General features: G+C 36.6%; 1 protein-coding gene across 1 annotated transcript in view; it reads left to right on the top strand.

Annotated features, from left to right (window-relative positions):
- NAV3 (neuron navigator 3) overlaps nt 1-13,411 on the top strand; it is a 772,754-nt gene that overhangs the window by 300,581 nt on the left and 458,762 nt on the right. The window lies entirely within an intron of this gene.

Below are 13,411 nucleotides of genomic sequence, written 5' to 3' on the forward strand. Positions count from 1 at the left end.
CTTTTAAAAAATGACAGTCTATGCTTTGTTTCCCTTTGGAAAATAGTTTCATTTTTCTTACCAAGATGACTTTGAGTTCCTCTTTCATTTCAGTTTGGACGTCTTCATGAGTCATTTAGGCAGAATATGCTGAACAAAGATCATTTTGTTTGGGTGTGATGGGAAATGCTGTTTAATTTCAGTGGCATGGACCTGGTGTCCCTTCACCCTGCCTTCTCTGTGTCTTCTTACAAGCTTGGCTCCTCCAGGTTTTGCCCATGTCAAACCTGTCTCTCCCTCCCTTTTCAGATGTTTCCTAAAAGACTCCTAAGTGCCAGGCTTTGTGCTGGCTTCTAAGGGGTCCAGGGATAAAGCAGTTAATCACATCCCCTTTCGTCCTGATTTGAAAAAAAACAAAAGTGTTCCTTAAATAATCATGCACAGTAATTTATGTTCTTGTTATTACTATCTTGAAAGGAGATGTATGAGGAATATTAAAAGATATAATTGGTGAACTTAATTTATCCTAGGCTGTGGAGGAGGGGTAGATCAAGAAAGTCTTCCTGAAGATAAACATTTAAGCTGAACCCTGAGTATTTCTTAGTTGGAGAGAACAGCAAAGAACCTGATAAGAAGAATCTCTAGTTGCCACTCTGCTGTCAGGAGACGTTTCACTTGATGCTGAGTTTTAAGGAGGTACAGCTAGAAGAAGCCTTGATTAGGCATGGTGAATTAATCTAAGGCCATGATTTGAAGAGAAAAGATTTGCTTTGAGTGTAAAAATCTAATGGAGAGTAGAGCATTTCATCGCATATTGTGAACCATTATAATAGTGCTATGTGTTTTTGACTTGGGTTGTTTAGTGTGGTTTATTACTTCAATTTAACATTGTATGAATTATAGTTCACTTTTGTAAGAGAATGTTTGGTTTCGTGGGGGTAATAAATCTGAAAGTGTCCTTGGAGCCTGATATAAGTTGTAGGTAAACAATAAAGTTGATGACTTAACTTTCCCATTTATGGTATTATTTATTAACAAGCTGATGAAGGTCATGGAGATGGTCTTTATAATGCCTGTTACTAGGTCAGTGTCAGGATTAAGAATAAAAACCGATACCGATAATGATAGGGAGAGCTTCAAAACTGTCCCCCTTTTTTGAGTGATTTGATTCAATTGCATGAGCCCTGAGGATCAACAACTCTGTTTTTCATAAATTTTTAGCAGTTATTTTAAATCTAGAAGAAATTCATCCAGATAACTCAGATTGTTATTAAAACTAGCTGGTTAGCATTTAGATTCATCAAAATACAAATATATTGTACATCGCTGATGTATTTTAATGAAGAATGCCTGAGACGACACAATCCCTTTGCATCAAATTAATTATAAATCTTTTCTACTTTTCATCCCAGCTGTTTGCATAATTACCTATTGCCAAATATACGTTTATCAATTCCTAAGAACATTTTGGCCATTAAAACCCGAGGGAATATCCCACCATAGTTACACTGACTTTCAAAATGTTGAAGTGAAATTTCAAGGGCTTTTTCTGTGAGCCCTTAATCCTTTCGGACTTAACGCTGTCTGATCCATTAATATGTGTGTTCTTCACTTTGTCGGTGACTCAGTTTGCGACTTCCAAATTATTTTCCCTTGTCTTTTCTTTAGTAGTTCTTGCAGCTTATATGAATGATGATTGGAGTCGATTATTGAACAGCCACAGGGATTTTAAAAACCTTGAAAAAAAGCAAAAAACTAAAAACCTCTGAAACTTGGTCCATCATTTGTACAGGCCTTGTGTTTGCGATTCACTTCCTGAAGCCAGATCCATAGGTGGCACATATGGATATATGGATATTTGACCAGGTGACTATTCCATGAGAAGGCCAAGTGGTCTTTCTACATTTTAAGGTTCCAGAGTCTAGAATCTGAATTTTAGCTGAGCTAGTATTTATTATTTTTTTGGCTACGTCAGTTACAATACAACGAAAATGTAGCTGTTGGAACAAAAATTTGATTTACTAATTAAAGGGTGGCTGGTGGCTCGTGCAGTAGAAGGACTAGCTGAAGATCCAGGCTTTGAAAAGGAAAGGATCAGAGGTGTGCTGGGCTTTGTGTAGCAGCAATCTCATTTCAGAGAGCATCTGGTCAGCTTGTGGCTGGTCCATTCTTCAGCTGTGGCTAGGGAAAGCCGCAGGTTCTAGTGTGGAGAGAGTAACTTTCAAAGTAGAGTGGGAGTGTGATGACCCAAAGAAATGGTGCAATGAAGACAAAAACAGTTTCTACTCTGCTTTGGGGATGTAACCTCTTTCTAACGTCCTTTTCTATAAAATGTGGATAATGCTAGTACTACTTATCTCTTAGGTCACAAACCGGACTGAAACAATGCACTTGGAACAGCGTTGAACAAATAGTAAGCACTCAGTGTCATTATTATCTCCGTTTTGCACGAGAGAAATTAGGATTCAGAGATGTTTAAATAACCTGCCCAAGGTCACACTAAGGAGCGGATGAGCTGGCATTCACCAGATTCAAATGCTCTGTGCCATTGCAGAGCATTTATTCACTTTTTTTTTGCATGCTCATTTTAGTGTTTTAAGATATTTATTAAAAAAATATAGTTAGCATACAATATTATACTAGTTTCAGGTGTACACAATGGTTATTTAGCATTTATATACCTAAAGAAGTGATCACCATCATAAATCCAGCAACCATCTTACACCGTCGCATGCTGTCACAATATTACTGACTATATTCCCCACGCTGGACATTACGCCCCAACACTTACTTGTTTTATACCTGGAAATTTGGACCACCTATTGCCCTTTACCTTCCCCCCTTTTTAAATTTTCAGTTATGGTTCACTTCAATATTATTTTATATTAATTTCAAGTGCACAGCATAGTCATTAGACATTTAGATAATTTAAGAAGTGATCCCCCTGACTAGTCTAGTACCCACCTGGCACTATACATAGTTATTACCATATTATTGATTATATTCCTTATGCTTTACTTTACATCCCCATGATTATTTTGTAACTTCCAATCTGTACTTATTAATCTTTTCTCCTCTTTCACCCTGCCCCTAAACCCCCTCCCATCTATCACCCCAATAAATCTAGTACCCATCTGACACCATAAATAATTATTATAATATTATTGACTATATTCCTTATGCTATACCCTGCATTCCCATGACTACTTTGTATCAACCAATTTGTACTTCTTAGTCCCTTCCCCTTTTTCACACCCCCTCCCATCTGGCAACCATCAAAATGTTCTCTGTATTTATGAGTCTGTTTCTGTTTTGTTTGTTTATTAATATTTTGTTCTTTAGATTCATCATATAGATGAAATCACATTGCATCTGTTTTTCACTTCTGATGTATTCCACTCACCACAACACCCTCCAGGTCCATTCATGCCGCCTCAGATGGCGAGAACCCATTCCCTTCCCTGGCCTTCCCTTCCACTGTATATATGTACCACCTCCTCTTTATCCGTTCTTCTATCGACAGACACCCAGGCTGTGTTCACAATCTTAGCCATTGTAAACAATGCTGCAATGAACATATGAATGAACACATCCCCTCGAACTAGTGTTTTGAGTTTCTTTGGATAAATACCAGGAAGTGGGATTACTGGGTCCTTCTTTGTCTCCTGTTACAGCCTTTGTTTTAAAGTCTGTTTTGTCTGATATAAGTATTGCTACCCCAGTTTTTTCTATTTCTTCATTTACATTTTCATGAAATAACTTTTTCCATCCCTTTACTTTCAGTCTGTGTGTGTCTTTCAATCTGAAGTCTCTTGTAGGCAGCATATGTAAGGGTTTTGTTTTCTTATCTATTCAGTCACCCTATGTTTTTGATTGGAACATGTAATCCACTTACATTGAAAACAATTGTTGATAGATATGTAGTTATTGCCATTTTATTTTTCATATTTTTCTTTTTTTTTTTTTCTTCATTTTAATGAAGTCTTTCTGACATTCCTTGTAATACTGATTTGGTCATGATGAACTCCTTTAGCTTTTTCTTGTCAAGAAAGCTCTGTGTCTGTCTTTGAATTCTAAATGATGGCTTTGATGGGTAGAGTAACCTTGCTTGTAGGTCCTTTCTTTTTATCAATTTGAATATTTCCTGCCAATTCTATCTGGCCTGCAGTTTCTCTTGAGAAATCAGCTTACAATCTTATGGGAACTCCCTTGTAGGTAACTAATTGCTTTTCTCTTGCTGGTTTTAGGATTCTTTCCTTGTCTTAAACCTTTGTTATTTTAATTGTAATGTGTCTAGGTGTGGGCATGTTTAGGTTCATCCTGTTTGGGACTTTCTGCACTTCCTGGGCTTGTATATCTATTTCTTTCACCAGGTTAGGAAAGTTTTTAGTCATTATTTCTACAAATAGATTCTCAATCCCTTGCTTTCTCTCTTCTTCTGGTGCCCCATGTGATGCAAATGTTGTTATGTTTGATGTTGTCCCAGGAGTCCCTTAAACTATCCTCAGGTTTTTGGATTCTTTTTTTCTTTTTACTGTTCTGATTGGGTGTTTTTGCTACTTTGTCATCCAAATCTCCGACTCGATCCTCTGCTTCATCTAGTCTGCTGGTGATTCCTTCTAGTGCATCCTTCATTTCAGTTATTATATTCTTCACTTCTGACTGGTTCTTTTTTATAGTTTCTGTGTCTTTTTTTTTTATGCTTTCTATCTCTTTGTTGAAATTCTCACTAAATTCCTTGAGCATTCTTAGAATCCTTGTTTCTGACTCTGTATCTGGTAGGTTGCTTGCCTCCTTTTTGTTTACTTCTTTTTCTGGAGTTTTCTCCTGTTCTATCATTTGGGATATATTTCTTTGTTTCCTCATTTTGGCTGCCTCTCTGTGCTGGTTTCTATGTGTTAGGTACGGCTGCTATGTCTCCCATTCTTGCCAGGTGACTTTATATAGTAGGTGTCCTGTGGGACCCAGTGGCACAGTCTCCTTGGTCACCAGAGCTGGGTGCTCCAGGAGTGTCCCTTGTGTGGGTTCTGTGTGCCCTCCTGTTATAGTTGAACCTTGGTTGCTGTTGGCATGTCCGTGGGTGGTATTGACCCTCAGGCTGACTGGCTGTGGGGTTTGGCCATGTCCACAGTTTATGGACTGCTGTGGGCGGTGGGGGGGAGGGCTTACTCCATGGAGAGAAATTCAGTCCAGCAGGCTCTGGTACCTGTTGAGACTGCTTTTTGTGTGTGCCTCTTGTGGGGCTAATTGGGTGGTGCTCTGCTGTGATCTGAAGCCAACCTCCAAGTATGTTAGTTCAGGGGCCTCTTGGGAAGGGCTTCGGTGCAGGCCCAAGTCAGCCACTATCTGTGACTGGCTGGGGAGTACCTGGTAGGAGCTACAAAGTGATCCATGGTGGGTCAATGCCTGTGTTGCATCTGGAGGCATGTGGGAGAGACTACACTGAGAGCCACAGACAGCTGCCACAAGTACGAAGTCTGGAGTACCTCCGCAAATAGCCAGGACACTTTGAGGCATGTTGTCACCTGCCAGCTCCCGTGAGGTTCAGCTGCTAATTAAATCCTCCTGCGGTAAGCATGTTGTGTGAGGCAGGGTCTTAGTGAGTCAGCAGGATGGAGCAGTGGAGCTCACCAGGACAATCAGATTTGGCATGTAGAGGTGGGCTCAACATTGGAAAGATTGCACCCACCTCCCGGCTGCATGGGAGAGGAACACCACACAGGGAAAATGGGGACTGTCCCTCTAGTCCTTTCCTTGAAGTTACACAACTCAGTTCTTCCCCATATGTCTCCAATGCCTCCAGAGTCAACGTCCCTCTGCCGGAGCCCAGGGTGAGTGCCTGCGCAGGCCATTTGAGAGGATGTCTGGGTTTCCCACAACCTTCTGTCCCACCTGGATGGTCAGAATCCCCACTGTTTTTCACAGCCGGAAGTTGTGGGGGCTCCCCTTTCTGGCACCAGTACTCTGGGAGCCTGGTGTGAGGGGTTACGGTTCCTTGCTCCTTTGTGGGGAACCTCTGTGGTTAATATATCTCTCCCAATTTTCAACCACCACGTCTGGGTTTGGGACCAGACTGTTTTGTGTCTCTGCCCCTCCTACCAGTCTCAGTGTGGCTTCTTCTTTATATCCTTAGTTATAAAACTTCTGTTCAGCTAGACTTCAGATGGTTCTTGTGGGGGCAGAGCCCCAGAAAGTAGTTTCCAGGCTCTCGGCCTCACATAGACAGGTGCTGGCTCAGGTAGTAAATGGCCAACTGTGATTGCATGGCCATCAGCTGTGGCTAGTTGGCCGTCAGCTGTAACCAGTGAGCCATTGGCCACTAATATAACTGCTGTGGCTACGCTAGAGAGGAGAGGAGAGAAAGAATGGGGGCTAGCAAGAAGATGGCGGCTGTGCTGGCAAGTGCGGATGGCGGTTTGCGGACAGTGTGGATCCAGCCTCCAGTGAGAGTATAGTGCCGCCAGAGAGAATATAGTGGTATGACTCCCCTACCTATGGCTCCGTGGGTGTTCCTTTTTGGCCTCACCATATCCTGCATTCTTGTATGTGGAGCGGGACCAGAGACCCTGCAGGCCTCCCCGCATGACAGTTCTCCAGTTTGATTGTTCTATAATTTAGTTGTAATTTTGATGTGTTCACAGCATGAGGCAAGCACAGCATTTATCTTCTCCACAACCATGTATCTCCTAGCATTCATTCACTGAGCACCATTCTAGATTACTTCACAGTACATAGAGCCTACTCGCTCAAGTTCAGCTGTCCCCTTATTGTAGTACTTCTAACTTCCCAGTGCCTAACAGCTGTCATTTTAAAGAAAAGTTTGAATTCTACTCCTTATAATCTTAAATCTTAATATTTTTCCTAAGTAACATATTTTGTCATTGATTTTATCTTTTAATCTCTCTTAGAGGCCAGTGATAGGCTCCTTGATTTTCAGGTGGTGAAAATATCACTCAGAGAGGTTAAATATCATGTCAACATTCACAGATCAAGTAAAGGCAGCAGCTGAGCTTTGAACTCAGTTCTGCCTGATTCTGGAGCTTTGCTCTTCTGACTACTCTTTCCTTCATCTTGGATAGCAGGACAATGTGACAGGGCTTCCCCCCGCCCTCTGCCCAAACAAGCACAACCTAATGTTTAAAATACATCAGCACAAAAAAAATATATAACCAGCATACAGTGAAAATATGGAGGCTTCCGAAACAAAGTGATGTTGGTAGGTGTTTTGAAAGTTCTAGGCAATATTCTAGATCCTTCCAACATCCTAATGAAAGCTACATATGATTGTTATCATCATTTTACAGCTAAGGGCACTTAATGTATAATTTCGATATTTCCTCAGAATTACATAGTCTGTAGATGATGATGATGGAGTGAAACTAACAGGCTCTGTGAGGATAAATTCAATTTACCTAATTTGTTTACCACTTTATGAGGGGACTCAGTAAATGTGTTTAATGCATAAATGTCTTCAGGCCACAGATCCCAAAGTTCTGCACTTTTTTACTTCTCTCTTAACAGAAGCAGTAAGATTTAATCAGTTGACGGAGCTATCGAAAGCCAAGCTAAAACACCAAAAAGATGGAGATCTGGAATACAAAGAAAAAAAGCACACACCCATCAAAATACACCCAAATCCATAGTCTGGATGCCTTGCAATAAAAGACTTAGCCAAATACTTGAGACAAAAATATCATAATCCTTGGTTTTAGAAAAGGGTAATCCTAAGGTCTAGGAAAAAGTAAATGTTATGTCCATTTTTGATAATAAAATGATTTGTGAGATTATAGGCTATTGAATGCAATTTCCTTTCTTTTATATAGCTGGTAAGTAATAGAGCCCATTATCAAGCAATCAGTGTTTGTCAATCCACAAATACTGTAATCAGCATGAGCCTAAGATGTGAAAGCAGTGGCAAATGTATCTGTTTTTCTTCTATAAAAGAGTTATAGATCTTATACAGGGAATATCCAGCGTATTAGTATTTCTCAAAGAATGTTCAATGGCTGTTCATAGTATTAATGGCTAAACAAATAACATAATCAATTAAATTTAAGAAGCTGCAATATAAAAGGCAAAACATGTTTCTTTACTGCAGGGATGCTCAGAGCCCTTAATTTTGCAAAATTTTTTTGAGGACTATCAAATGCAGCATTGCTGAAACTAATCCTACAGTGACTTTTGAGGACCTTAAGTTCCAAATTTGCAAAATGTTTAAGTGAAATTATTTAAGCACCTACTTTGGACTTTTAAGCTGCTTGAGGGCAGAGCTGTCCCTGTTCCTCGTTCTATCACTGGTACCTAGCACAGTGCCTGATATACACAGGGTATTAATTTGCTATTTGTAGACTGAATGAATAAATGATTAAATATTGAGTATAAAGTTAAAGAACATGATAGACCACTTAATGTCTTGATGATATGATCTAATGTATTTGAAAAGAGAAGGCTGACTCAAAACTGATTTAAAATTACTCTTGCTTTTTAACTATTCTTTTTGATTTGAGAAAGGGAAGTACTATTTTTAATTGGATTTGATGATAAATTTTAAATTAACTGAACATTAATAAATTCATTGATATTCTCATGTGTTGGAAATATTTTCAGAATATATATATATGTATATATATATATGTGTGTGTGTGTGTGTGTGTATATATATATATATATATATATGCCCTTAGTGATATGTGCAAAACAAAAGCATAATATTATTGTTCTTGAGTTTCTTCTTGACATGGGATATTTCTGGGAAGAGCCTCCAGAAGGCACTATTGTGAAAGAATAGTGTGGTAATTTTCTTTGAATACAAATAGTTGTAATCTGTATCCAAACAAAATATGTCTATATCTATATATAATATATATCTATATATGCAGATATATAGATATATATATGTGATCACACAAATGCATTACACCTCTCTATGCATGCATGCATACATTTTTATATTTATGTTTGCAAACACATGTATGCATCTATATAGGAAAGGTATTGGAAAAAAAATATGGTTTTCTGAGTTACAAATATTCCCTGAAGTGAGGAGTACTAGATAGCCATCTTATTTTATGGTGATTATATACATATAATTAATGCATCAGAAATTACTTATAGTGAGTGGAGCAAAGTCTAATTGAACTTCTTTAATTTCACTACCACCATCAGTTTAAAGGTACGGTTTGTTGACTGGAATAGAAGCATTTCAGCAAGTAAGTGTTATTCCCATTTTTCCATTTTGAATGAAATTTGTCCTACATCAGGATTTAAATCAGTTACATTGATGTCTGAAACTGAATTATTGAACCTGGGAAACAGAAAAATCAGAAAGATTCATGTGTATGACCTATTCTGTGTCTTCAAACGGGTTAGACATTTCCTCATTTTTATGCTATAAGGTTTCTACATGAATTGTCTAAAGGAAACCCTTTTATTTTTAACAGTTTTATTGACGTACAATTTCTATGTCATAAAGTTAACCATTGTAAGTTTTTACAGTCTGATACTTTTGAGGAAATATATACAATTGTGCAACCATTGTCTCAGTCCAATTTTAGAGCATGTCTACTTTCTCCAAAAGTTCCTCTGTGCCAATTGCAATCATTCCTCCTTCCCATCCCTGGCAAACTGTTTTTCAAAGTGGGTGTGCCATTTTATATTCCCACCAGCAATTTCTGAGATTTCCAATATTCCATATTCTTAACAAACTTAGGTTTTTCAGTCTTTTTTATTTTAACCATTCTCGTGTGAGTCGTGGTATCTTATTGTGGTTTTGATTTGCATTTCGTAATGACAACTGATATTAAGAACGTACTTGTTAACCATTCTTATATTGTCTTTGATGACATGTCTATTCATATATTTTGTCACTTTTAATTGTTATTTATTTTGTTAGAGTTATTTAAATGTTGTAGATAGAACACCGTTTTTAGATATATGAGTTGCAAATACTTGCTCACAATCCATAGCTTATCTTTTTCACTTACTTAATGGTGTTTTTTTGGAGAGAAAACGTTTTAATTTTGCTGAAGTTCAGTTCAACATTTTGTTTCTTTGATGGATCATGCCTTTGGTATAATATGTAAGAAATCTTTAACTTTAAACTCAGGGCTTCTGTCCTATTTTTCCTGTTATTTCCTCCTATTTATTCTACATGTTATATAGTTTTAGTTTATACATTCAGATGCATGATCCATTTTGAGTGTATTTTTATAAATGGTGTGAGGCTATATTCTAAATTAATTTTTTTCATATAAATATCCAATCATCCAAATTTCATTTATTGAAAAGGTTTTCCTTTTCTCCCTTGAGTTGCCTTGGCACCTTTATCAAAACTCAGTTGACATAGTTGGAGGGTATATTTCAGGACTTTCTATTCTGTTCCTTTGATGTTTATGTCTGTCTTTATGAAAATAGCATTTTGTCATGATTACTTTAGCTTTATATTAACTTTTAAAATCAAGTAGCATAAATTCTTCAAATTTGACCTTATTTTGAGCCTTCTAGTCCGTGAACATGGCATATCTCACTTTTTTAAGGCCTTTAAAAATTTTTCTCAGCCATGTTTTGTATTTTTCCATTTATAGGTCTTGCACTTCTGTGAAGTTTATTCTTAAATGCTCTATTTTTTAATGCTATTATGAAATTTTGTTTGCTTAATTACACTTTCAGGTTGTTCATACTGCATACAAATACAGTTGATTTTTTATATTGATCTTGTATCCTATAATCTTGCTACGTTTATTAGTTCTGGGCCTTTTTTTTTTTTAGAACCTTTAGGACTTTAAAAAATACATCCCATTTTGAATGTCTCTCAGAAATAGTCTATGTCACGGGGGAGCAGATACATGTGCCTAGCACATAAGTGAATGTTTAATACTTGCTTGTTGAATGATGGAATGCATTTTTGCATATATTTCTCCAAAGTATTATACTTTTTCTAACTATAATTAATAGGTAATTTAACTTTATAAAAATGAAACTTTACACATAGGCTTGATGACTATATATTTTCATTTCATGGCAATTAAATTGTAGTGTTTCATGCTTTAAACTATTCGCAGGCTATACAATGTGGAAAAAGAAAAAGAAAAAAAACAACACAAGTTGGCAATAAAATAGGTTTGTTTTATCCAAGAGCATTTTGATGATAAGATTCTCATTTTTCTTTCTTTTCTTTTCCAAAAGGAATATCATTTTAAGTGAATATGTGATCAATACTAAATGCACTAAGTATGCATTCCTTACAGTCAGTCTTGATTTCATGAAAGAAAAATGCTTATGCCTTATCATGTTTATTGTATAATTTGCAATTTACAGCAACAGTGCATCTATTTAATTTCCACTTAAATGTTGTAAATCACTCTCCTGAAGAATACATTGAGAACAAATCTTTTTTATTTACATAAGTTTTTTGTAGCTAACAATCTAAGTCACACATCTCACTTTACTAGGAGAATCATTTTGGGTTTTTTATATATTTATAATTTTGAATGAAGATTTTTAACTACGTAAAGCACAAACACCTATTTTGCCTACAGTATTAAATGCTTTAATGCTAAACATATATCACAATCTGACTACTATGTGAGGTGTGTCAAAACATACCTCACTTTTCAAGCCGAAGACAGGTTTATGGAGTTTTCAATTTATCAGTTCTTAAGCTCTCAGTTTGGAAATCAAGGACATAGAGAAAAAAAGTAATCAAACACAAACAAAAAGCTGCAAACATGCATAGCCAACATTTTCAACTACAAGTTAGGATTACAGTACATATGAAACATTTCTTTCAAATGTGTGGGGGTGAGACTACACCTTCAGCACATGGGTGTGTATCTGTAACTGCACTCAATTGCATGTGGGTTTCAATATTATACCCAACATTTAATTAGCATTAACTCAAGCTTTTACCAAATGTATCCCTTGTGGTCACCACCACTTTCCAAACAACCCATCCCTCCTCACCACCTGCGTTACCTATTTGTTACCACCACTCCCAGAGACAGCTGTGAGTGGTGGGTAAAAACCAGGACACTGGACTCTATTACCTATGGTAGGTGCACGTTCTGGCTCTTTTGCTTCCTAGCTGTGTAGTCGTGCACAATTTATTTATTCAATCTGATGTTGTGTTTCCAATCTCGAAAATGAGAATAATAGTGGTACCTACCTCCTTGGATGTTAGGAGGATGGATATGTTATTATCATTCTAACCCTAGTATACTTTTGTGTATGTCTGTGTGTGTGTGGTGGGTGGGGGAGTGTATCTATCTGCCTGTCTGTCTACATACACACACATACATATGCACGAGCACAAATATATACCATGTTTCCCCAAAAATAAGACCAGGTCTTATATTAATGTTTGCTCCAAAAGGTGCATCAGGGCTTATGTTCAGGGGATGTCATCCTGAAAAATCATGCTAGGGCTTATTTTCCAGTTAGGTCTTATTTTTAGGGAAACACGGTTGTGCCTATGTGTGTATAGATAGATATAAATATAAATACAGATATAGGTAGATATATGGATATGTATTGTTTTCAGTAACTGTGCCTGGTGTATAATACGTGATCAATATATTTTGGCTATTGTTATTAAATCCACCCTGGTATAATATTTCTAAAAGCTGATGTCATATAAACTGTTTCTTAGTATTAATCCTTTAGCTTGGTACAGAATTTAATGAAGACAAGCATAATGGGAAGCAAAATCAACTAAATTGACTAGCTATTCAATTATTCAGGCTTTGGAATATGCCAGTGGTCAAGTACATACATGAAATAGCTAATAATATGTTTAATATTTAATGGAGATTTTGGATTCAAATTATTTTAGCACTCTAAGAAATACAAATTCTTTTAAATACCATGAAAATCATCCTGCTTAACATGTATCAGAATAATTTTCTGGTTCTGCACTAAATTACTGTGACAGTCAATGAAGAATGAAGTTCTATTTCACATAGTCTTGATTTTATTTCCTAGAAGACTTGGCTAAATATTTCATAGATTAATATCCAGTGCTTCCTCATAATGCTTGAGGATATTTTAAAATACTTTTTCTTTTTGACGCTTTTAATGTGCACTTATAATTATAGTAATCATTTGACAGTATCATTAATGATAACAAATATGATCTAGTTGAAATATATTATAATAGTACTCTGCTGAAGTCATAGATGATAATGTTTCACAGTACTATTATAATTCTAAGTTGTAAATTGTGTTGAATTTCAAAAGTAAAGTGTATTACTCTATGAATCTTTGTTTAACTTCTTTATCAACTAAGATGTGAGATCTTAAATGCTTCTCCCTTCATTTATATCTGTGTAGTCTAAAAACCAAAAGTCATAAAGCACCCTACCATCTTATTAATATGTGTAGATTCTTTTCTGATAACACATCATCGCTGTACACTCAAAATGAATATTGAGTGACA

The sequence above is a fragment of the Rhinolophus sinicus genome, chromosome 1, assembly GCF_057876585.1.
Source record: "Rhinolophus sinicus isolate RSI-liver-muscle chromosome 1, RSI-T2T, whole genome shotgun sequence".
Taxonomy (NCBI): domain Eukaryota; kingdom Metazoa; phylum Chordata; class Mammalia; order Chiroptera; family Rhinolophidae; genus Rhinolophus; species Rhinolophus sinicus.